Source organism: Microcebus murinus, chromosome 13, assembly GCF_040939455.1.
Source record: "Microcebus murinus isolate Inina chromosome 13, M.murinus_Inina_mat1.0, whole genome shotgun sequence".
Classification (NCBI taxonomy): Eukaryota; Metazoa; Chordata; class Mammalia; order Primates; family Cheirogaleidae; genus Microcebus; species Microcebus murinus.
The window spans coordinates 50,694,506-50,721,950 of NC_134116.1; the positions used below are offsets into that span (position 1 = coordinate 50,694,506).

The window sequence follows — 27,445 nt, forward strand, 5'->3', positions numbered from 1 at the left end:
TCTATTTTAGAGTTTATTTAAGACTTCTTGATATTTTATGTCTTTTCTTTAAATTCTTTTTAAAATTTTAAAATATTTAATTGAGAAATAAAAACTGTGTATATTCAAAGTATATGACATGACAATTTGATACATGCATACATTGTGTATTGATTACCATGTCAAATTAATTAATGCATTCATCGCCACCCATAGTTAACATTTGTGTGTGGCACGGGTGCAAGGAGTGAAGACACTCAAAATTTGTTCTCTTACCAGTTTTCAAGTAAATGCAGTATTATTAACTATAGTCACTGTGCTGTACATTAGACCCCGAGAATTGATATTTATTTCAACACATTGGTACTCTGCAGTGTGTGTGCATGTATGTGTATACATGTGCATGTGTATGTTTGTGTTGTGGAGAGGAAGGTGTAAAGAGAGAAATCCATGCCATGTAATTGTTTTATAGATGAAAGTATTTTAACATGGGATTTTTTTCAAACATCAGTACCTCTTTCCAAGACATTAAGAAACCATTAAGAATTATGAAACAATTCCCCAAATAAATATTATTATACTTATATTCCCAATAACTTAAATATTCCTACTTAAAATAGCTAAGTAAAAAGATACTGTGGAATATTACACAGCCATTAAATAGAATGAGCATACATTTAAAGATCGTATTTGTTGGCTTTTTCCCCCTAATGTACTTTTACCAAGTGAAACTTACTTTATCTAACTGATACATATATTCAAGAATTGTTAAGCTATGAATGGAAGCAAAGCCAATGTATTTATTTTTTAAAATAATAACTTCTGGAGCAAAAAATTTTATGTCAACTATTTCTAAATGTCAGATAGCTGGAATGTTAGAAATCTTTAATCTGGTTTTGCTAAAACAGCTTAGTTAAAAGTTAAGACTGTAAGTACTATGTTTTTTTCCCTGATAAATTCAAGTAGCTTGTATGAAAAATATCTGATATGTTTTCATTTTATAATCTCTACTACAGACTCAGAAAGCTTTAATTCCTGTGGACCACGGTCTATCTAAACCAAATTCATTTTTCTTCAACAAAAAGTTCAGGAAGACAAAAATATTATTAATGTTGAAATACTAAACATTTTTCTAGATAATTCTATTTAAAAGATACTTTTGAATGAGATGTTTTAAATCTTGATAGTGTGTTGCTATTCTTTGTCCACAAACCATTTTTTCCTGATATATATATAGCTTTTATCCTTGCTAATAGTTAACAATATATCTCCCACATGGTCATTCCCTCTGCTTGGGTTCCTTGACCTTTTCCTTCAGTAGTGCAAAATTCTTTTCAACAAATGCTTTCTAAAGATATCCACCAGCTCTTAACAATTAAATTTGCAAGGAACCCAGGAAGCCCTGTCTAATTGCTTTTCATCTTTTACCAGCTGGTCAATTGCGGCTGCTGATTTATGTATGTCCACAATACCTAACTTCCTTATCATGCTTGTTATCAATTGTTACTTTGGCAAGATCTTTGTTATTTCTAAATTGTACAATTTTCTTTTCATTTTTCTCGTTCAAGAATGATTTTAAAACATCTTCAGTGGCACAGGAATTTGAGAGATGTAATTAATTCCATGCTTGCCCTCATTTGCTAGCAAACTTATTTCTTCTTTGTGTATCTCTCCCACCTGATGTATTTGTTAACACTCTACTGATTGGTGTTAATCCTTTCCATTATTAGAATATTTTGCAAACACATATCTTTTCATCTAAAGTCTAGTCTCGTGTGAACATAGAGACCTTCAAAAAAAAAAAATAAATAAATAAAGTCTTGTCTCCTTATCTGATGTGTTTGCTTTGCTTCTGATTGTCACCTTCTCATTTCCCACACAATTTTTTTTTTTTTTTTTTTGAGACAGAGTCTCACTTTTGTTGCCCAGGCTAGAGTGAGTGCCGTGGCGTCAGCCTAGCTCACAGCAACCTCAAACTCCTGGGCTCAAACGATCCTCCTGCCTCAGCCTCCCAAGTAGCTGGGACTACAGGCATGTGCCACCATGCCCGGCTAGTTTTTTGTATATATATTTTTAGTTGGTCAATTAATTTCTTTCTATTTTTAGTAGAGACGGGGTCTCGCTCAGGATGGTTCCGAACTCCCAACCTCGAGCAATCCGCCCGCCTCGGCCTCCCAGAGTGCTAGGATTACAGGCGTGAGCCACCGCGCCCGGCCTAAATTTTATTTTTCAAAAATTCATTTAGTGGTATGTACTCAGACCACGATAGAGTTCTCTTCTTAAAGGAGCTCAAAGATATGCTGAGTTTGGATTAAAATCTTTTAGAATGAATACTTCCTCCGCACCACTTTATTTTAAAACATTTTTTTTTCTCTGAGCAGTTTTCACAAGTTATTATATACTTAAATCTGTATTATTATACTGGAGTAGATAAGTTTCTGTACCCGTATTTGCTTTTATATCTATAGTGTTCCACAAAACACTTATTTATATTTTATCAACAAAACATTTTTTAAGAATTCTTAAAAAGACTTAGACATTGTACTCTACCTCTTTTGCATCACTTACCAATCTAACATTTATAATGAAGAACTAACTTAATATAGTGACTTATTCTGAGGATTATTTGGATCTTGGAGTGTTCTCTTTGTGCAAGACTACTTTCTTCTTACTTATCAGTAGTTAACTCGAGGCAGCTCATTGAAATGAAAAAACACAAAATCTATTTTTAAAACATGTTTGAGTCTTGGCACTGCTAATTTACTAGCTATGACATTGAATGGATTACATAAGCATTCTATCTCTAGTGTCTTTATCTATAAAATGGTAATACAAGAAATAATTTTGAAAATAATGTAAGACTATATCATTGGAAGAGCTATGTGAATTGTAACATACTCTCTAGACATTACTTTTTTTTTGACACTGTGAGGAGGAAGCTCTGTGGCTAGCATGTGCTCCGGCACAGGCTTTGGAAATTGGAAGAAAAGGCGAATGGCTGCAGGCAGGTGAAACATGCTCTTTATTGTCAGGGGGAATACAGCAGCAGCAAAAAGCATGTCTGAGAACATGATGAGCACTTATATATGGCTCTGAACAAGAGTGGTGACATGCCATGGGAAAGCATGATCACATGGGTTCACACAGGAGACAACACCTTGGTTACATGAGTATGCTGACTCATGCTTCCCTGGAAGGCCAGCTAACTGGGGGGTTTGTTGGGGAGTGGCTGGAAAAAACACTGCAGCAGTCATCTAAGTTTGGCCTAAGAAACCTGTTGTCTATACAAATGCAATTTACCTTACAGACACCCAAATTAGTTTAGTGAGTGAAAACAAATATCTTTTTAATGTGTCCAAAGAGGGTTAATATATTAATTGCTGGTTTGTTAACAAATTTAAAAAATAGAGACATAATTCATTATGCTTTAGGATGAATGTGCAAAAAATAGATGTTGGCTCTATAACTGGAATACATCTAACCAGCAAATAAGATTAAAGCCAAATATTATTATCATAGACTGCTTTGCCCACATTGCAATTTCCTGATTTGTCTCATGATGCCCCATTTTGTCAATCCAGGCTTCATAAAGAAGCCGAATTTCACTCTGCTGTCACATGGATAGAGAGAAGTCCAGATCCCTCAGGTCCCAGTGCACGGGGTAGACATTATTTTTATTAAAACTCCCTCTTTATTTATGTACGGGATCAGAAAGTGTAGTGTTAATTGATTTATAGGTATAGGTTTGATCTGGGTGAAAAGTGTATAAACTAAAATATGATTAGGTGTATGAATTGAGTTTGGAGAAATGAGGGGAAAGAGAGGCCTTCTCATTCTTTTCTTGGAAGCTTTAAGTTCTCTTTCCTCACTTTTCAGTGGTTCAAGTTAATTAAGAGAGCCCCTCTAATCTCTCACACCATTCCTCTTTTCTACCAACTCTGTATCTCAGGACAGCTGTGACCCTGAATTGGAGGACACAGTCAGGTCACATTGACTCTGTAGGACAGTGTGTTATTATTACTACCCCATGGAAACTTTATAGACATTTTATACCTCTTCCCCATGAAATTTTAATACCATAGATTTAGTGTATGTCTGTTTAGGTAGTGTGGCCCTTTAGAGAGTCACAATCCATTGTAAGTTGTTGGTTTTTTTTTTTTTTTTTACCCTAAGTACCAGTTTTTGCCCTCTTAGAGGTAATATTGCTGCGGAGGACAGACAGTAGAATTAATTCTTCAAGCTCATTCTTCTCCTGCTGTCCAGTTGTATAATAAGGCTTCCTTTAGCTAAAGACAGCTAAAAGCCAGGAGGCAAGGGAGTTCACAGTCATAGGCTATGCACATTGGGCCTCCTAGGACACAGAGAAGGGGAAGAGTGAAACTGGATGAGTGAATGGAAGATCTTAAAACAGACAATTAGCCAATAGCCATGAAATACATTTTCTGTGTGTGGTGGTTCTGAGAACATGCCAAGTCAAAATTCAGATTTATTGATGCTCTAGAGCAGACCGGACAGAAAATCAAAGCAATCTTTATTGACAGCTGAACATGACATACAAATAGCAATGGTTAGGCCAATTCAAGACCTAGATCTTCTTCCTGAATCTTAAATGCAAGAGTCCTCATGGATCGATGACACTCTACTGCTGGTGTCTTCATGGGTTGTTGGTTAAATAAGGTTCTGCCATGGATGCAGTCCAAAAGGATTGAGTACAACATTTCATTTAACAGGAGAATAAATGAGGCCCAGGAGAAGTAATGTGAAAAAATTAGAATTGTATCTAAATCTCTAATATAACCCAGGGCTTTCCTGGTACATCATACTGTATCATTATATTTCTCTTGTTGACCCAAATTTTCCCAGCTCTTTCCTGAAAGCTTCTACTTTGTTCTTTCCCATTTGAAGAGAGAATCCCTTCTCCACTTTCTTCCCTTAAGTTTTACAAGTAATATTAATAGTTGTAAACTTTTACATTGGGAAATCACACCTAGTAAATTGTTCTCAAGCATTCACATATTTGATTTTTTCACTTTTGACTAATTATGAATAACCCCAAATTTTTATGCCAAAGAGTGGAGTCATGTGTTAATTAACAATGGGCATATGATCTGATAAATGCTTCTTTATCATATCATTGTGTGAACCTCATAGAATTGTGTGAACCTCATAGAATATACTTAAACATTGTGTGAACCTCATAAAATATACTTAAACAAACCTGGATGGTATATCATTGTGTGAACCTCATGGAATATACTTAACCAAACCTGGATGTTACTACACACCTAGGCTATTTGCTCCTAGCCTACCAATCTATATAGCATGTTGTCATACTCAATGCTATAGGCAACAGTAACACAATGGCAAATATTTGTGTATCTAAACATGTCTAAACATAGAAAAGGTAATGTGTTGTACTACAATGTTATGATAGGTACGATGTCATCAGACAATAGGAATTTTTCAGCTCCATTATAATCTTACGGAACCACCATCATATATAAGATCCATCATTGACCCAAACATCGTTATGTGGCACCTAACTGTAATTTGTAATTTTGCAGAGGGTGCTAGTTTTAGTTCTTTGTGTTACAAAGTAGCTGTCTCTTAAGCTAGTGCCTAAGGCTGGCCACCCATCCTGGCCACCATTCATATCAACTTTGTGTTTAGCGATTTTTATTGCCATATACAAAGCAATTCATAATAAACATTTTGGGGTTAGTGACTTATGTGGTCATTTTATGGCAAGATTTATGCATCAAGGTGGTATTTAGGAAAAAAGGGACTTGCAAATGTACAGTAAAGGTCCTCTATAGTTGAAAAACTAATTCTATAAAACATATAATGAGATTTCTCACAAAATTTTAGTTTTGTCATCTTTTAGATGGCACATGACAGACGCTGTTAAGAAATGCACAATTACAAAGAAAAAAAGGAGAGAAACTTAGTCATTATTCTCTTCCTGAGAAAGTCCTAGAACAAACTGAAAGTTTTCTCAATTTACCTAACACCCTTTAGAAAAGGCACAAAATGAAACAAATGGTAATTTTTAAGAGCATAAATACTGACTCTGTTCTGCTTCAAATAAAATTACATATTCTCTTATAAAAGAAAAGATGTCAGAGCTAGCAATGAAGAATGAATTCATGTTATTAAGAATTCACAATTAAAATATTAAAATTCTGACATTATAAAAATGCTCATAAACCTACAACCATCATTTGATGTCAAGATGATATTGTAGTCATTAAAAAATAATATTACCTAGAAATTCCATTCTGAACAAAGAAATTAGATTGAAGAATTTTATTAAATAAAATTAGCATTCCTAAAGATGTTTGAAGTCTACTTTGAGTAACTTGCATTTATTAGCAGTAAATATGAGCATTAAGTACATATTTAAACCTGGTGAACTACATTTACTTTCTCTTTATATCACATATTGAGTTCTTCAGTTTATAGAAAACACTAGCAAATTTATATTCAGAACAGCTTTCAATGTTTATGTGCATATTTAAACATGTTGAAGGTACATTTCTTAGCAATATGATACCTCAATAGGTACTATGTATAGTTAACTTAGCACTGTGGATGAATTGTATTCACCTATATGTTCATTATTAAAACATAGAACATGTTTATTTACTTTTGTCTAAATAGTAAAGCAATACTAGCAGATAGTCAATCCTTAAATAAAAGTCTGAACCTATCCCTTAGCTTTACTTCACCTAGCATTAGAAGCAAGTATCAATTAGTGATCGGTTTGTACAGAGTTGGAAATATGCACGGTAACTGGAAATTTACTTACTAATACTAATCTACTGAGTCACACAAATGACTGTATAACAACAATAAAGGGACACTTTAAAAGTATTTTTCCCTATACTATAAAAAACAGAAAAAAATACCTTTTTCCTTTATGATGGAGAAAATGATATTCACTGCTTTACAGAGCAGAACATTTAGCTTTATCATCCTGCAAATGTGGAAACAAGGATTTATGAATGGTTTTGTTTTCAGATTTTAAGGGATAGTTAAATCCTGTATAACAAATTATCATTTTTTATATACTCCAGGAAACTGTTATTTTCTCTATCTTCATTATATAGGTTGATTCTCTAAGAAAACATATTTTGAAATCTCAAGGTTCATTGCAGTTCCACTGCAAATATCTTTAATTTAATCAGAAAAATCTTTCCTAACCATACCAAATTAATTTTTACACCTATTTTTAGTCCTAGTAATATACAGATTATTCCATTTAACTATGTGCCTTAATTTGTAAATAACAGTTATGCTATAAAATATTTTAGTTACTTATATAAGTGGAATGATCTAAGACATAGGATGTTCCAGCCCCAGCTATTTATTCCACCTCTATGATGAAGTATTAATGTTTCATGTTTTCTTTTTTCACTGCTACCTACATTTAAAATATCCTTCCTTTCTCAGTCAAGTATACCTCCTTGATTTCTTCATAGCCTTTTTGAAAGGCTACTTCCCTTTCATAAACCTTTCCATATAAGTAGAATTGGACAGTTGTCTTTTGCAGTAAATGGTAATGGATATTGAGCCCTCCAGCAGGCAGAATGATGCCCCTCTCTAAGATGTCCATGTCCTAATCCCTGAAACCTGTGAATATGTTACCTTACATGGGAAAAGAACAGTAGGGGAGCAGATAGAATTAAGGTTGATAATGAGCTGACCTTAAAATGGGGAGATTTTACCTTATTATTGAGGTAGGCCCAATATAATTACATGGGGCCTTAAAAACAGAAGAGGAAGGTTAAAGAGTCGGTCTGAGATGCAAAGATGGATGAAGAAGCAAGTGAACTTTGAAGTTTACAAGTTCTTGACTTGCTGTTGTTGGACTTGAAGATGGAGGAAGAGGGCCTTGAGGCAGCCCTCAGTGACAGCCAGCAAGGAAATGGGAAACTCAGTCTATAACAGCAAAGAAATAAATTCTGCAAGAAACCTGGATAAACATAGGAGTGAATTCTCCCCTAGAGCCTCCAGACCGAAATGCAGCCCTATTGAAAGAGTGATTTTTAGCCCACTAAGACCCATTTCAAACTTCTGACCTGCAGAACTGTAAGATAATACTTTTCATTTTAAAGCCCAGTTTGTGATAATTTGTTATGACAGCATGACAGCAATAAAAAACTAATAAAATCATATTCACTTCATACCAGTAATTTGTTAATAAAAATATTTATCTCATAAGCATTCATTAACTACAGACAGGGTTGGTTCCGTTTCACTGTGGCAAACTGGGCCAAGGATTTTTACTTCTTGCTGTTCCCAAAAATCTATTGAAATATTAGCAAAGAAGTAAACAGGAGAATATATTTATAAAGCTATTTTATTTATTTATTTAGACAGATTCTCATTCTGTTGCCCTGGCTAGAGTGCTGTGGCATCAGCCTAGCTCACAGCAACCTCAAACTCCTGGGCTCAAGCAATCTTCCTGACTCAGCCTCCTGAGTAGCTGGGACTATAGGCATGCACCACCATGCCCGACTAATTTTTTTCTATATTTTTTAGTTGTCCAGCTAATTTCTTTCTATTTTTAGTAGAGACAGGGTCTCACTCTTGTTCAGACTGGTCTTGAACACCTGACCTCGAGCAATCCTCCCAGTCAGCCTCCCAGACTGCTAGGATTACAGGCGTGACCCACAACGCCTGGCAGCTATTTTCTTTTATAATTCCATCTGTGATTGATTTGAATTTCACTTTCAACGTTATTTTCATATCTTTGCTGCATTCTTATATTTGTTGATCATTTCCTTCTTTTGATTATTCATTTTTGTAAAATGTCATGTGTGTTTATCACTGGGAGAGATGAGGATGCAACAGAACTACATGCTTTGCTGTCTGTGCATGAACTAAATAAAAAATGTGCAGCAACTAATCATCAATGGATTTTGAAAGATTTGGCATGAATAGTCATGATCATGACATACATTTGTTATTTACATAGTGATTTTTAGACTGACAAGTTTGCTTTTTTGCTTTTTGCAGTTTGCTCTTTATGCTATCATTCATGGCAACTAAAATTTGAACCATGCTGTTGGGGGAGTGGTGTTATTTAATTGGATGGTGGTAACTGAAATTCATTTATGTAGGAGTGCAAGGTGAAGACTTCCTGTATATGTATTAATACACATGTGAATGATTATAAAATCATGTATTTAAAAAAGTTTTAATTGTAGTAAAAAATATATAACATAAAACTTATCATTTTAACCATTTTTAAATGTACTCATCAGTAGTGTTAAATATATTCACATTGTTCAATGGATGCCCAGAACTTTTTCCATCTTGCAAAACTAAAACTTTATACTTCTTAAACAATGTATATGTTTTAAATAATTATATAATCATGAAGAAATATTGAGGGATTCTTAATAGGTTATAAATATGTGTTAATGGGGAGAGAGTGTTTCTAAACTGAGGAAGGCAGAATTAGGGGAAAAAAAACAGAAAGAAAAAATACTGCATTAAAACAAAACATATATCATATAACTACATTTATGTACTCATAATTATGTGTATACATGTGAATAAAAATAAAGGTATCTAATTAAACAGAAATAAACATTAAATTAGCAAAAATTGGGAAGAAGAGAGATAGCAGAAAGAGTAGAAATATGTTAATTTTCTCATTTTTCATAATAGAGTCAGTTGATACCATTGGGCACTAATCAATTGAGAAAATAAGGCAAAAGCATAACAGTCAGTATTATGGAGATAATGACCAGAAGAACCTGAAATAGAAATAGTTAAATGTGGTTTTCTCTGCTGAAAAAAACTAGGAGTAGAAGATGGGAGATTTTTACTTGGTATTTTATAATCTTTTAAAATGTTGGATTTTTATTGCCGCATTTGCCTTATTTTTATAATTTTAAAAAATGGTAAACTTAGTAACATATTCTCTAGGTGCTTACAATCAAATTTTACATCATATAAGTAATTAAAGTACCATACAGGGCAGAATCATTCAACAGTATAATTATCTGTTTTGAAATATATATATAATACAATAATTTTTTCTTAAGAAGTGAAATTTAGTAGCAGCATTAATGAGGGGAAAGGAGGCACTATATTTAAACTTTTGTGATTATTATGCAGACAGTAATATCTAACACCATAAAATACTAAGATGAATTAAAGCAAGTAGCAGGACAGCAGTAAGAATATTAACCTAAAATTTGAAACCAATTTAAATAGTCTATGGTCAGCTATACTATATAATGGAAAAGCATGTCAGTTTCCTTCTTAAGTGGAACAAGGCACCTTAACATTATTAGTATGAAGTAGATATAATAGAAAAATGGATCCTAATTTAAAAGGTTTTCTAGAACAAGCTTGATATTTAGTAATTTAAGAAGTTATTCATTTCTTTAAAAATTTCCTGTGTTTAAATCATGGTTCTAAAATGTAATTATAATTGTGGGAAAATTTCCAGACTTACAGAGAATGTGTGTATGTATACAAATATGGGAGGGGGGAGTGACTGAATTTGCCAGAATTTATTAGTGAAGATCAAATAATCTTTTATAGATGTTAAAAACCTTTGAGAACATGATGGTATGGTAGTAGCTGTGTTTATTTTCCTAATGCTGTTCTTAGAAAATTGCAGTTTGGAATTTGGTATGAAGCTGAAGAATGATGTGAGTTTTTCATCTGTGTATGATAGAAGGTTGTGGTTGGTAACAGGCATTCTTCTCCCTAAATTTTGGTATTGAAAGTTGATGTAGTAATAATGTAAGGGATTAGATTTTATTTTCCAAGAGGAGCAGAAGATTCAATTACACTTTTTCAATGCTAATTTTCAGAATGGCTCATGTAAATGGACAGAAAGAATGAAATAAATTAGCAAACCACATGTAGGAGAACATCTGTTGTCCAATCTTATACATGGTAATTAAGGCAAATAGCTACTGGTTTGGTCCCAGCTATTTCTGAATGCATGGGGAAATTCATCTTGCAGCTATGACTATTGCTTTTCTAAGACTTTGACTTTATGTTAGAAAATTAAAAAAGAAACATAGGTCATGTATTTAACATGTAGCATGTTTTCTTCATGAAAAAATTCAGTACTTACAGAGATTTTATAAATTAGTGCACATAAAAAGCTTTAGAATCTCCTTTCAGTTATATATTACATTTTGGAAACCCCTTCCACACACAAAGGCCTATCAACTATCTAACATGATTAAAAACTTTTTTTTTTTTTTTTTTTTGAGACAGAGTCTCACTTTGTTGTCCAGGCTATAGTGAGTGCCGTGGCGTCAGCCTAGCTCACAGCAACCTCAAACTCCTGGGCTCGAGTGATCCTTCTGCCTCAGCCTCCCGAGTAGCTGGGACTACAGGCATGTGCCACTATGCCCGGCTAATTTTTTATATATATATATCAGTTGGCCAATTAATTTCTTTCTGTTTTATAGTAGAGACGGGGTCTCGCTCTTGCTCAGGCTGGTTTTGAACTCCTGACCTTGAGCAATCCGCCCGCCTCGGCCTCCCAAGAGCTAGGATTACAGGCGTGAGCCACAGCGCCCGGCCTAAAAACTTTTTTACTCCTCAATTTAATTCTGAAGGTATGGTCCCTATGAACCAGAGTGAAGTAAAGAAAAAAAATCAAGATTGTTGGCCAGGTGTGGTGGCTCACACCTGTGATCCTAGCACTCTGCAAGGCAAAAGCAGGAGGACTGCTTGAGCTCAGGAGTTCAAGACCAGCCTGAGCAAGAACCTGTCTCTACTAAAAATAAAAAATCAGCTGGGCTTCATCCTGTGCCTGTAGTCCCAGCTACTCCAGAGGCTAAGGCAGGAGGATGGCTTGAGCCCAGCAGTTTAAGCTATGACACCACTGTACTCTAGCCAGGGTGACAGAAGGAGATTCTGTCTCAAAAAAAAAAAAAAAAAAATCAAGATTGTTAAATAGTTAATTTTCAAAATGGTTAGCTTTTAATAAAACTGACAGTTTACATTAGTTATGTTACCTTTCTTATGTAATGAAGGCAAAATGATGATTCTACCTTATCTTTTACCAATTCTCTTATGTGTTACAAATTCCCCAGTCAGCTCTTCCTAGAAATTAAACTTCATTCATTTCTCTCTAAGGGTGTAGAAAGCCTCTTTCTATTCTTCAATAAACTTTCAATAGTGTATGGGCTATGGTGTTACCAGTATACTGGCATGTAAAAGAAAGGAAGCTCTGGAATATAGTTCAGAAAATTAAATGAAAAAGGCACAGAAATAAAACAGGTTGGATACCTGAGTAGGCGATGGCTAGTGGGGAACCTCTAGAAAAGGGCTTGCCCTTTCTGTGAATGACACCATCAAAAGGCCTGCCCTAAAATTCTTAAGAAAGTGCCTTCATTTTTTTTTCCAAACCTTCAAAAGAGCTTTGTTTATCATTATAGAATGCTCATCTGTACTGATGGGAATTAACAGATCATATTGTTACAAATAATGTTCACTGTCTCTACTTAGGAAAATCTGTTCTGGAAAAAAGTTATCTTTATATTGTACAAACAGATTTCTTTTCACCTAGCCTTCCATTTTTCCTTCAGCTTTCTCTCAACCATTCTATTTGTGGGTTTTGCAGAAAAGGTTTGGAGCCATCCAGAATCACTGTGTAATTCATCTTTACACATAAATTTGAAAACTATACTTCTCCCCTCAATTAATCATAAAATTATTTTATACCCTGGGGTCTACAATAACATTAGAAAATGTTAAAGAAACGAATATTTATTGAATGTCCGTAATGTAGTATTAATTATCTCATTTAATCTTCACAACTGTGAATAAGAAAGATTAAAAAACTACAACCAGGTGGGAGGGAGGGAGGAGAGGATGGGTATACATATAACCACAACAAGTAAGATGTGCAACGTTTGGGGGATGGACATGCTTGAAGCTCTTACTTGAGGGGGGAGGGGGACATGGCAATATATGTAACCTTAACACTTGGACCCCCATAATACACTAAAATAAAAAATAAAAACAACAACAACAACAACAAAAAAAACCTACAACCAGTAGGGTGACAAGTTAAATCACGTGGTAATTTCAGTTTTGCCTGTTCAGGATACTATCATTTTACTGGTAAGAGCATGCCAATTTTCTCTGAGGAACTCCTCCCTCATTCCTTGTGGTTTGGACCTATAGGTCCATCCCATTATCTCAATGTGTAACTCCACCTCTCCCCTGCACATTTCCCTTAATACATTGAGGCATTTCACTCAGGCCTGACCAGTCAGAGCCTTCTCTGAGATGTTATGTGTTTGAATTAGCAAAGAGGACTAACTAAACCCCTCTGCAGTAGGAGAGAATAAGAACAACGTAGAGAAGAAAACAGAGAAAAGTGGATACGAGACACTTCAGGGAGAAAGAGAGAAGCGAAGTCCTGGTTGACTTGAATCTCTAGCAGGGCCAGCTTTATGGACATGCAGCCTGTGTAGTCACACACAGTTATGAACTTGGAAGGACTGCACACTAGGTTTCATGCTCTGCTATCTGGAAATGCTAAATAATTTTAGACAAGAAACCTTGCTTTTTAATTTTTTAAAGTAGCCAGCCATGATCACCAGTTCCATAGCTAGTTCCTTCCACTGTGTAAACTTCCCAAGTATTTTTCTCAGTGATGTGTTGAGAAAATAAAATGCCTTTCTATGTTTAAGCTAGTTTGAGTTAAAAATTTGTGACTTGCAATGGAAGCAGTTCTGACAAATGCATCTCCAAATTGTACTTTCTATCAGTTCTAAGGTTATGATACTATCAACCTCTGATTATCTGGGAAGGATAAATTATTCTCTTATGAATGATTTATGACAGAGTTCTAACACTAAATGTTATTTTCCTGCCATCTGTCATGTTTTCAGCTAACTTCACAACATCAATTAGCTAGTCCATGGGATCAAAACTAATATTAACATTATCTTAAAAAATATATATCTTATATACTAAAATACATTTTAATATAATATAAAATATGATATAAATGTTTAAAACATATTTGAAAATATATATTGCATATAGGTGTGTGTATATAAATATATACTATATATAAAAATATATATACACGTCAGATATACTATCTATATAACATGTAGTAAACACATACCAGGGACAATGATAATTTATATTTTTAGATATAAATGTCCAGATTATAAAATGCTTTTATATACATCATATTACTATAAAAAGTTCTTTATTTTGAAAAGAACTAATGAGCCATTGATAGCTAAACCATCTATCTAGAACTGGGTATATTTTCACATTTGCATATTTTGAAAATAAAATAAAACAGTATCACACTGTCATATAAAAACATGGTTCATCTACATCTGAAACTCAGTTTGTGGTACTTGTTATCATATGTTAGCAAAGATATAGAGAAGTAGAGAAAAATCCATCTATGATCAACCAAAACACGTGAAGGGAATAGGTGCTGCTGTATCAAGATAGAACTCAAAGATGGGAATTCTTCCCACTGGAAGAGTGAAGACTACAAGAGGACATGTGCAAACTGCCTTAAATCCTATGTTATTAATTAGATAGAAAGGATATGAACTTCAAATTTGAAGGATATGAACTTCATATCAAAATGAAGTCCTGTGCTCTGAAATCTCAGTTTAGAAAGGTCAAAGCAGAAGTACTATATAATTAAAAAAAAAAAAAAAAAATTTGGGAGAATGTCTTAAGGACAGAGGAATAAGTGGTTACTAAAGAAAACAGACTATGCCTGAACATTAGGTTTAATATAGATTTGAAGGAAGCTAATACATGTTTCTGCAGTCTTGTGATTTTTTTTGGTGGGGCCTTTGGGAGGTGATTAGTGCATAAAGGCAGAGCTCTCATAAACAGGATTAGTGCCCTTATAAAAGGGACCCCAGAGAACATTCTTGCCTCTTCCCCATTTGAGGACACAGCAAAAAGGCAGATGTCTATGAACTAGAAGAAGGCCCTTGCCTGACACCAGATCTGCCAGTACCCTAATCATACAATTCCCAGCCTGAAGAACTGTGAGAAATACATTTCTATTGTTTATAAGTGTCCAGTTTATGGCATTTTGTTATAACAGCCCAAATGGACTAAGACAAGTTCCCTAGGTATTCATCTCCCCAGAGGACTTCAACAGGGGCATGGTATACTAGAATTGTCTTTTCAGTATCTTCAAGTGGCTCCTCCTTTCTTCCTTTGCCAGTGTAGTTTGTCCTTGCTAACTACCACTTTTCAGGGAACGAGTAAGGTGCAACTCTTCTTTGTCACAAAGGATGTTTTATTTTGTTTATAACAGTTCACTCCCTCCTGTTAGTAAGAAGTGGAAATTAGGCTTAGGGAATCATATAACTGAGAGAGGTGAGAAATTGAGTTATAGAATGGCAAGACCTTAAAATGAATTCAGAATTTAGTAACCATCTGAAGGACAATGACAGATGGTAAGTTTAGAGGTGTACAAATATAATGGGAAGAGGTCAGATGAATTTCGATAGCAATTGCGAAAGAACTGCGTGATAGTTTTGAGGAATAAAGAAGAGAAGAGAAACCATATGGTGAGATGATAATTAGGTTCAAGCATTTGCCTTTAAGAAAAGGAAAATTTTGGAGACTTATTTATGAAGACATAATCTGAAGTAAAGGAAAAGGTTTCTTGAAATTATATTATATTGAAAAGGAGAAGAAAGAGATGATGATATAGGTCTAAACTGAAGAACTGGGGAGGGATTTTACAGTAAAATTAAAACTAGGGAAATGAAGAACATAAACACTGTTATGCACAGATAGCAAGAGGGATACCTTCTGAGAAACATGTAGTTAGGAAATTTCATCATTGTGTGAACATTGTAGAGTGTACTTACACAAACCTGGATGGTATAGCCTACTACACACCTAGGCTATATGGCATAGCCTGTTGCTTCTAGGCTACAAACCTTTACAGCATGTTACTGTACTGAATACTGTATGTAATTGTAACACAAAGGTAATTATTTCTGTATCTAAACATAGAAAAGATACAATAAAAAATGGTATTATAATCTTATGGGACCATATATGTGGTCCAGCATTGACTGAAATGTCATGTGTTGCATGACCCTACAGTTATTTATTTATTTATTTGTTTATTTATTTTTGAGTCAGAGTCTCACTCTGTTGCCTGGGATAGAGTGCCCTGGCATCAGCCTGGCTCACAGCAACCTCACACTCCTGAGATCAAGTTTCTTCTGCCTCAGCCTCCCCCGTAGCTGGACTACAGGCATGTGCCACCATACCTGGCTATATTTTTGTATATATTTTTAGTTGTCCAGCTAATTTCTTTCTATACATTTTTAGTAGAGATGGGGTCTCGCTCTTGCTCAGTTTGGTCTCGAACTCCTGAGTTGAAACGATCCTCTTGCCTCGGCCTCCCAGAGTGGTAGGATTTCAGGCATAAGCCACCAGGCCCAGCCCCAATGGTAATTTAAACGATACAGAACTATGACTTGGGCTTCCTAATTATAAAAATAGCAGAATAAAAAACTATTTATAAAACTTTATCAAAAACATTTTGGCACTGAAAATAAACTGAGTGAATTCCTGACTTATTGGAATGCAGGTCTCTTCTTCGTGCTCAGGAAGAAAAAGTAAACATCTTCTTAAAGTGTAGAGAAAAGTCTCTGCTGACTGTGGGAGACTGGCTAAGTATATCATAAAACTTGCTAAACTCAGGGATCCCTCCTTTTCCTAGGCTAGGCCCAAGTTTGTTTCTGTTAACTTCAAAAGAAGGTAGAAGTCGCATGACATCAAGTAACTAGTCAAAAGGTTTTTCTGCTACCTATTGTTTTAATTTATTTATAAATTTGCTTTAAGTGAGCAAAAATGTTTGCCTCTGGACAAAATAGAAATCCATCTCTTTTTCAGAGTAGTTCTACAAACTCATATTTGCAACAAAATAAACCACTATTCATCAAGACACAGGAAAAAGGAATGCAGACATTTAGGAATACCGTACTTGCTTCTCTTTACCTTTAGTAGAAACAGGACTGTTCTCATAGTGCTCCTGACAATTACGTTGCCTTTAAGTAATAGCGTGCTGGGGAGTGTGGGAAACTGAGGCAGGGGCCTTCAAGTTCTCAAGGCGTTTCATCTCCTCAGCTCGGGCTCGACGTTCTCCATGAAACCAAAGAACCACGCCAGGCCTATGAGTGTGCTCTTCACCTGATTCTGGACAGTGGACTGTCCGAAGACAGTGACTTCGACTTAAGTTCCGGGAGTCCACTATGTTCACCGTCAGCGGGGTCTGGCTCACCCGCTCCATTTCTGGAATTACGGCTCGGCTCCGGCTGGGCCAAAAAGCGGGCCCGCCTGCCATGCCTCCAGATGGAACCCGAAAGGGTCCCTCAGTTCCCGCACCGGAAACCACCAGGGCCGGATGCGCATCTGCGGCGGCGGAAGTGGTAACCTGAGTTGTCTCTCCTGTGTGTGGACCGGGGTCGGTTTGTCCCGCTGGGGCTCAGCAGCACCAGCGTCGTCCCCCAGTAGTGGGACCAGCAGCGGCAGAGCTCGCTCGGAGCGGCGGGGCTTCCTCCAGCTCTGCTACCTATATGTTAGTCAACTTGGTTTGTGGCAGTTTCTCCTGGAGAGGTTTTTCCCTTCCCCTCATTCTTCTGAGGTATTGAAGGGGTGTGACGCGAAGTGGCTGGATTTTAAAGCAGAGGAGTTACATAGATGATCAGATATCCCTTTCAGAGAGAGCAGTGTGGCGGCAGCCTGCAGAATGCCTTAGAGGGATCAGAGTGTAGCCCGAGAAAGCAGTTAGAGAGGCCGGCCCAGCCATCCGTGTCAGCAGGGGCAGAGCCTGTTCTGAGGCAGGGCAGTGGTGCGGAGAGAATGGATTTGAGTGGTTTTAAAGGATGAGGAATTGACAGGATTTAGAGACTGGCTGTGAAATGGAGCAGGTTTCTGCTTAGGTAACTGGGCAGGCTGTGTTGCTATTCAGTGAGGTGGGTTTATTGGGTGAGGCGGGTGTAGGGAGAAGGATGCTGAGTTCGGTTTTGTAGTGTGTTACATTTTAGGTGTCCATGGGATAGTCTCATTTTTTTTTTTTTATCCCTTCAATTTCTGACCACCAAACTTCTGATGAATATTTTTCTTTACATAGATGAATATACTAGTGAAGTCAAAGTTACTGGTCCTTTAATTCAGAAAACAAACAAAAAAAACCCCTTCTTCCCATTGTGTTAATTTAATTAGTTTAATTCTCAGAGGGGCAAACTATTGCATTTTTCCTTTCTAGCTTTTTGAGGCTGGTGCTCCCTGTTCACTCTGTACCATCTTGAATTAGGTGTAATTTGTCAAAGAGAAGGGAAAAATCAAAGAGAACTTTAAGGATTTCTGCCTAGAATACAAAAGAATAGTGCTGGTGCATTTGCACATTGGCAGTTGGGAGGAGAAGTTGATAGCGGTGGGATTGTGAGAGGTTGTTTTTTATGTTTAAATTGGGAATATCCAAATAGAATTCTAATTTCATAGAATGTCAGACTAGATGGAACTTTCAAGGTAGCAAAAAAAAAATCATTGAGCATGTATAAATAATATGTACCAAGCACTTTGCTAGAACCCTTTCATATATTACCTCAATCTTGATAACATGCTTGTAAATTGTTTCCCCTGTTTTATAAATGGAAAGAGAGAGTCTCAGAGGATAATTAAGTAGCTCAAAGTCTCTCAGTTATTTAGTGGATTATTTAGCGTGTGGAAGAATGATATTACCCTTGCTACCCCACCCTAAGATTATGAAAATTGGTTTTGGGGGACAAAGAAATAGTCTCTTTTTATGTATAAAGCACTGATGTACATATAGTACATAAACAGATATATAGTATATCTAAGATACTAAAATTTCATGGGGGAGATGATTTGGGAAAAATGTCTAAAAGACTCTTTGGGGGGGTGATAAAAAATGAAAAGTTAAGGAACACTGATTTATATTCCATTTTATTTAATAAAGCTTTCACTCTTTTCTTTTTTGCAGAATCCTTTTTTTTTGTTTCACATGTATCTCATGTTGAACATACAACAGGTAAAAGCAGTGTTGGTTTAAATGTCCTGGAGACAGGGCCCAGAATTATATCATCTTGGATGCCTTTTTCCTCACTTTCTGCAGTGATCCTTGAGGTACTGGTGTGAAATCTTAGACCTCTGAGCATCTTAGTTTGAATGTCTGAGGAACAGAGTTTAACCTATGCACTTTGCAGATGAGTAAACTGAGGCAGTTTAATGTGTATGCATTAACTCTTCCAGTCAGTTTAGTATTTGGAAGTCACCCACATAGTGGAACTGAACCAACCTTTCTGCCTTAAAGCACACTATATAAAGAGGCACACTGTCACACCAGCAGAAAGAAAAGCCCAAGCAGAGGTCAGGGAAAGAATGTTTAGAGAGATTATGAGAGACATAAATGAGGAAACAGTCTAAGAAGGATACTGTAATCAACAGCAGCAAATAAAAGATTAAAGACTGAGAATGAGGATCTCACAGTATAAAGCTCTCTGGTGACTTGTGACGATAGTGTCAGGACAGTGAGCAAGCACAGCTTGATTCCACATAAAACGGTAAGTATTTCAGACATCTAAGCAAAACAGTAAGGATGCTAACTTTTCTAAGTAGCAACTAATTATACATTACCCTTTTGTGACCCAAATATAAACAACATGTTATCAAAGCAAACTGAGTAAATAATTTTTAGTCTATTGTATTAAGACAGGTTAGGTTAAACAGAACACAAAGCAAATAATGCACACAATTGGATGCCTTAAGAAGAAATCTCAATAAAGACAGGCTTTATATACATTTGATCTTAAGGAATGTCCAGAACACAGCAATTCTCTTGAGGATAAAAAAAGAAGAGCACATATGGTGATGCGATAGAGATATAGATGAAAGAAAAAGACAATTTGAAAATTGGGCACCATAGAATTCTTATAGCTTATTACATTTATTTTTAGCTTTGAATGACATAGTTACTATTTGCTATTGTCAGACAAATTATTTTCCAAGTGACTCAACAAATTATATTTAGGCTTTAGTAATTATGTTTTAATATGAAGGAATTAAACTATAATCTTACAACAGTCTTAATAATTACCTAATTCCTTTTTCCTACTTATTTAAATATTGGGAATGTGATCTGGTAGTGACATCTAATACTTTCAACTGAACCTTAGTTAAGTATATCACACTAATAGGAATATTTCTGTTCTCCTTTAAATGGTTCTATCATCTACAAACATGGGCAGATTAATTTTCTAATCAAAACATTCTGGGAAACTATTAACCATGACATTAAACTGTGTTATACTAATTACATTTCCTATGAAGAATTTCTATCTGAACTTAGAGCATAAGACCCTGGAGAAAACTTATCAGAGCACAAATTGCTTAAATGTATTTTAAGAAGAATAACATATCCATATAATTTAGCTTTTCATACATACCTTAAATCAACTCTGTTTTCCACAGTGATTCCTTATGGTGGCAAGATCTTCTTGACCTTGTTAAACAGATTAAAGAGAAAAGGTGTGGGTGTATAAAATATCAAAGGTAAGTACTCAGCTCCAGCATGAATAATTATCCAAAATTAATATTTGCTTTTTATTAAAATACTACTCTCACTGAAGAAAAAGAAATAACCTACCAAACAAAAGCAATTGTGATACACCAATGGAAAAAAAATCATTTAGCAGGGGTTAGAAAACATCTTCTATAAAGGGTCAGATAGCAAATGTTTTAGGCCATGTGGTATCTGTTGCAACTACTTAACTTTACTGTTGTAGAGCAAAAGCAGCTATAGACAGTATATAAAGGAATGAGTGTGCCTGGATTCCAATAACATTTTCTTTACCAAAAACAGGTGGCAAATCAAAACCACTTTGCACCCACCAGGATGGCTACATTAAAAAAATCACATAAAAAAGTCGTTGATGAAGATGTGGCAAAATTGGAATCCTCATATATTGCTGGTGGGAGTGCAAAATGGTGCAGCCACTTTGAAAACATCAGGCAGTTCCTCAAACATAAGGTTAAAGTATGATACAGCAATTCCTTCTTTGTGTATATATATATTTTTTGAATACAGGGTCTTGCTTTGTTGCCTGGGCTAGAGTGCAGTGGCATCATCATAGCTGAGTAGCCGAGACTAGAGGCACACGCCACCATGCTGGCTAATTTTTTAACTTTTTTGTAGAGACAGGGTCTTGCTATGTTGCCCTGGCTGGTCTTGAACTCCTGGCCTCAAATATTCCTCCCACCTTGGCCTCCAAAGTGCTGGGATTATAGGCGTGAGCCACTGTTCCCAGCCTTTGCCTGTGTACTGACAGATTTTTCTTTCAACCAAATTTGAGTCAGGCTCTTCTGAGTCCTTTCTGACCAGATTCAACCTTGACATTTCCTGCTCTGTCCTTCTCAAATCCAGTTTCAGCAATTTTAACCAAGAAAGACAAGTATGTGGACTGTGTGGAAGACACCATGCCCTAATTTTGGTAGAGCAAGTGACACCGTTATATCTTGCCATTGAGGTTTTGAAATGAAGGTGCAAAGCCAGTGCTGTTGGCCTGATAATTATTCTAATACCCTATCACTAAGTACAAAATGCTGTAAGATTTGTGTACAGTGAAGTATACTTCCACTGTAGTCAGGTGGTAAAATAAAGATGAAAGTAGTAAAGCTAAATCAATTAAGTTTTGAATTAGACTTGTAATTGAATGTTTCATGACCACTGGGAAAGCATGTCTGATAAATAACTGAATTTTTAGTTTAAGCTGAAACTGGAAGAGTGAAATTGTAGTGGCTTTCCTTGTCTCTTTGCTCTGTGTCTCTGCGTTAATTTAAGAGAGAGAAAAGTAAGAGATGTAAGAAGAAAACAGAAGAAAGTGGAAAGGCAGAGTAGAGGGGAGAGAATTTATTTTTTACTCAGAATTGAAAAAAATAAAGTCATCCTAAAAGGAAATTAATTATTTTATACTTTTATACTTCCTTAGATGGACTTAATAGCTCATTGTGGACTCAATACCAATAAACCAAGAATTTGTGCAGGAATATAAAGAATTAAGGGACCTATCTCTAAAATTTCTATTTTGTTCTTAATTTGTACATTTTGTGAAAAATTTAATATGAAACATTTCCAACAAAGAAAATTATAGATAATAGTAAAATAGACACCCTTATACCCACCACTGAGATTAAATACATGTTAACATTTTGCTAGATTTTCTTCAGATCTTTCCCTTTTAATAAATAAAACATTTATAGAGAATGTAGTTATAAAATTTCAGCTTTAATTCCTTCCCACTTTTTCCTTTCCTCACTAGAAGCAGGTGAAGTTGTTGTGTGTATTTCCCTTGTGTTTTTACAGTGTTATTATATGGACATACATACATACATAATATGTATACACATAAACATAGACATATATACATATATATGTACACATATGTATATATGTGATTTTGTTGGCATTATGTAGTTTATATATATTTTGCAACTTGATTTTTCTCTTTGTTTTGGAGATTTATCCATATATAGGCCTGATTATTTATTTTAAATGCAGTAGGGGTTTCCATTGTGTAATAAACCTTCATGAATTTACTCCTTCCCTTACTTTGGTACAGTTAAATAGTTTACCCATTTTTGCTATTACAAAATATTTAAGGAATATCTTTGTAAGTGTATTTCTAGGCTTCTCCAGGGAGATATCTAGACATGGATTTGCTGGGTCATAGGTACTTGTACCTTCACCTTTCCTAGATATTACCAAAATGTTGTCCAAAGTGGTTGTACCAGTTTCGTACTCCCACCATCTATGTAGGAATTCCTATGTCCCTACATCTTGGCCAAAATTTGGTGACATGGGACTTCATAATATCTGCCAATTTAATAAGGATAAAATGATATCTCATTTAGAAAAATTGATTAGGTATGATCAATTCCTTCCCTCAACTTTCCACAACTATCTCATATAGTCATTAAGGGTGAACCCTCAATGAAGATTCACTAGGTGAAGGATGGCATTAGTAATTGGATGTTGAGACTAAACAGAAATGATAAAGGAAAGAAAAGTATTCCTGATTGCCAACTTTTCCAGGCATGCCTTTTGTTACCTTCAACTTTGTCCCAGCTCAGTGCACTGAACCTGGCACAAAGTAGAATTTCCAAAATTAATGACCCAGTGGGCTATATCCAAAATTGTTGACCCAGTGGGCTATATCATTGGTATCAGGTGATCAGAATGAGGGTTAGTGTATGCTGTTGTGAGGTATAAATAATGACACAAGTTTAAATAAGGAATATAAAATATTCTACAACAAATGTAAAACTTTGCTGGATGTGGTGGCACACACTGGTAGTCCTAGCTGGAGCAGAAGGCTGGGGCAGGAGGATTGTTTGAGCCCAGGAGTTTGAGGCTACAGTGTGCTCTGATTGCACCATTGCACTCCAGCCTGGGTTGCAAAGTGAAACCCTGTCTCAAACAAATAAACAAATAAAAACAAAAATGTAAAACTTATACAAAGATATTATTTGCACTGGTGTATTGCAGTTCCAATGAGTTTCTATGAGAAAAAATTCAGATTGCTCTATGAAAACTTGAAAATTAACTATAATAGCTCCAACTTATTTATATAATATTTAGTACCTGCTATGTGACGTGAGAAATAAAAAAGCAGCCCTTGACATCAGGAAACTAGATTGATACTTCCAAGTAGGCCTAAGTGTTTTTAGAAACTGGCCTGACATGCACAGATAGGCCATGTTGTTCTCTTGATGGGCAGTATCTCACTGAATACCAATATCAGACAAGGTCACTCTGTGACCATGATGAAGTGAGACAAAGCAAGACCACTTCCAAATTTTGTTTAGTCAGGGACAACAAAAATGTCAGTGTAGAAATCACAAAATACCAGTGTTAAATAAATTAATGAGAAGCCATTATGGATCATGTTAGTTTTGGACTAAGTTCCTATACTAGACCTCGGCAGACCAGATCAAACCTGATTGGATTGACTCATGCTGTCACCACATAATCAAACTACACTCTGAAATGGGCCAGTTTTCCAACAACAACAACAAAGGACATGCATAGCAACCAGTCAGAAGAGGCCAAATTCACCTAATCTGGCATGATAAGAATGTTCCCTCTGTTTTAACCCTATAAGGAAAGTAACTTTGAAACAACCGTTTTGCTTCTCATTCCTTATTTCTGCTTCCTCCAGCCCCTTTCTGGCTACAAAGCTAGCCTCTTCTGTTCAGCTCAGGGATTCTAGAGTCACAAATAAAAGCCAATTATATTACTTAAACTATTAATAGATTTTAATTTTGTCTTTTAACAGTAAACATCTCCATTTTTCCTGATGATATGGATGACTAATGCCTTTGTCAGTTACAGCTTTAGCCTTGCTCTTTATCTTGCTACCCTCCTAGATAAGATGAAGATACCCAATCACTGAATAGTCCCCACTCCCTGACACTACCTAATCTTGTGCAACCCTGTTGCATGAAGTCTTCCTCAGATCACATAACCAAAGCTCAAGTTCTTTAAGAGCTTTCTAACATACTCTTTCTAAGATATCCCATGGTTCCCCAAAATACCAGTTCTGGCTTCCGGTGAGTAATAAACTCAACTTGTTCAGCTACAGGTATTCCTCCTGGTGGTCTTTGGCTGGAAAGCATTGATAGTTTATATATGCTATTTCACATAACCCTGAAAATACACCTATTTGGTAGTTATTACTGTTAATATAATTGTCCCCCTTTTGTAGATGAAGTAGCAAAACAAGTTAAACATCATCTCCAAAATCAAATAGATAGTATATCACAGGAATAAAATTTGTATCTGGGTCCAACTGTCATCAAGACATAAATAAGACAAAGGAGTATAAGGAAATACTTCTGTCAGGTTGCAGTCTGAAATGTTGGTTCTTGGTGCGCTCATGGCCAAAGAATGACCAGACACACCAAAGTAAGTCAAGCACAAAAATGAGCTTTATTGAGGACAGAAAGATAGGATTACAGAGCAAGAGCAAGATACAGGTTTACAGAGCAAGATAAATATGCCGCAGATGACTGGTCCCATTACCATAGCAAAAGAGAAAGAAAGAAAAGGGCTTGGTTATGGTCTGGGTCTTATTTTATAGTGTCTGGATTGGGCCTTCCCTTGTGGCTCAGATGTTACCATGGAAGCACTTTGATTGGTCAGTTGGGAATTATATGACCTGAGTCTTACTGAGCATGCCGATCTCCCATGAGCCTCCCTGAACCTCCATTTGAGTTGGTGAACTGCAACAGCACTCAGTTCTGTCTGTAGCATTAGGCTGAATTCAGAGGCCAGTAGAAAATTCCATGGAGGCTTGACCTTTAGACCCTCAACCCTCCCGCCTTTGGTGCCGTTACATTTACATAAACAGCCAAAACTTGGTATCCTGCTCTTGCAAGGTCTTTCTGGCTTATGCAAGATAGCCCCACACTCCCTTTGCTGGGGAGGGGAAGCTGCCCAAATCTGCCCTTAAAAGCCCTGAACACTCACCCCATCCATGCAGATGTTAAAATAAACTTTTCACCTATTCTGTCCTTGTGCATTCCTCCTTCAGTGTTTCTAACACCTATTAGAAATTCCAACACCTCTGGAATTCCTATCTACCTAACACTTGTAGTTCTTCTGACCTTACTGTTCTTCTGGAGTTTCCTTAAAGATTAGGTGCTCTTTCAGGACTGAGAGCGGTATAGAGTCTGGCACACTAAAAACAAACACTGAAAATTAAAAAGCTGTAGCTTGAAGGCTTCCTTGGGACAGGCCCACCATTTTCTGCACCTCTGTGCTAATCTCACAGTACCTAGCGTTCCTTGTATCTTTTACCAAAATCGATACTGCATATTTACCAGAGTCTTGGCCCACACCACCTTCATATAGTCAAAGGATAGATACCTCAAAGAAATAGCTAAAAGGAAAAGTTGACTTTCAAAGGGGGAAAAGTACACTGATGTCAAAACTGCAAGGAGGTTTTGGTCTAGATCCAATTGCTTGTGGCACAAAGATCCCATTGTTGAGACAGCCAGTATTGCCAAGGAAGAAAGGAATTTTTAACAGGAATGTCTCGTTGGGAGATTGGGAAAAGCTTCTTCAAATCCACCTCTCTGACTAATGAGATCATGGGCTTTTATAGAAGAGGCCAGTGCCTTGTTGTAAGTTGTTGTGTAACTAGAAACTAGGTGCACTGGGGACAGGTTGTGGGGGATGGCAATTTTTGGCCTTCAGAATCTCAGCTCCCTTGTCTTGCAGAAAAATCCACCATTTCTGGGAAACAACTTAAAGGGTCAAGTAGTTGATAGGGGCCGGCAGGGTGGCGGCAGTGGCTCAAACCTGTAATTCTAGCACTCTGGGAGGCTGAAGCAGGAGGATTGCTCAAGGTCAGGAGTTCAAAACCAGCCTGAGCAAGAACAAAACCCAGTCTCTACTAAAATAATAGAAATTAATTGACCAACTAAAAATATATAGAAAAACTTAGCCGGGCATGGTGGCACATACCTGTAGTCCTAGCTACTCGGGAGGCTGAGGCAGGAGGATTGCTTGAGCCCAGGAGTTTGAGGTTGCTGCGAGCTAGGCTAATGCCATGGGACTCTAGCCCCGGCAACAGAGCGAGACTCTGTCTCAAAAAAAAAAAAAAAAAGTAGTTGAGAGGATTATTATTATAGGGGGCACTGAAATTTGTTTGACAGAGGCCTGGTTACACTGACACATGAGGAACCTGTGTTAGTCTTATAGGTTGATTGTGGGTTTACATAACAGACTCCATTGCATGGTTTCAGTTCATAGCTCCTCATAACGTGACCCTGAAGTTTCTTCATCTCTATGCTCTTGAACCCTCTTGGCCTTGCTCCTGCGTGGAATGCCCTGCCGCTCTTTTCTGCCTAGTGAAAATCTATGCATCCTTCCTTTTACCTTCCAGATATGCTCCTTCTGATTTATTCTCTGTCCTCTTTGTTCTTAAGGAACTTTTAAAAACAACTGCTATAACACTTGCGAATTGTGTAAGGGGTAGCTAACCACATTAGACTGTGAGCTCCTAAAGGGCGCGGTGGACACCTATGGCACCCAATTAAGTACTTAGCATTTAGGCATTCAGCAGGCGCTCAGTAAATACATCGAGGAAGCCTCCTTTTGGAGCTTCGTGGGCGCTGTCATTCCCTCCCAGCACCCCTTCAAGCAGAGACCCTGGAACTACACTTCCCAGCGGTCATCGCACCAGGCTTCCCCAGACAGGCAAAGAGAAGGTTAGCAGATGATTTTACATTCGAGCGCTGACCAAACGGTGGCTCGGAGCCATTCTCGCCCGCTTGCCAGTTTGGCCGGAAGCTGTTCTCCAAATTCCAAATAAATCCAGGCAAACGCTTCCTTCGGTTCTTCCGCGCGTTTCTACAAATCTGACCT

General features: G+C 36.5%; 1 long non-coding RNA gene and 1 pseudogene across 2 annotated transcripts; both read right to left on the reverse strand.

Annotated features, from left to right (window-relative positions):
• Nucleotides 1-4,513: 4,513 nt before the first annotated feature.
• Nucleotides 4,514-27,431, reverse strand: LOC105863052 (uncharacterized). Of its 2 annotated transcripts, XR_012922551.1 has the most exons (5): nt 27,307-27,431; nt 26,543-26,660; nt 20,463-20,518; nt 6,888-6,955; nt 4,514-4,659 (listed from the first exon to the last, which is right to left on the reverse strand). It is a non-coding gene; the product is annotated as an uncharacterized LOC105863052 (long non-coding RNA). The 2 variants fall into 2 exon arrangements; XR_012922552.1 differs by lacking the exon at nt 26,543-26,660.
• On the reverse strand, nt 16,921-19,175 carry LOC105863038 (oocyte-expressed protein homolog; annotated as a pseudogene).
• Nucleotides 27,432-27,445: the final 14 nt, after the last annotated feature.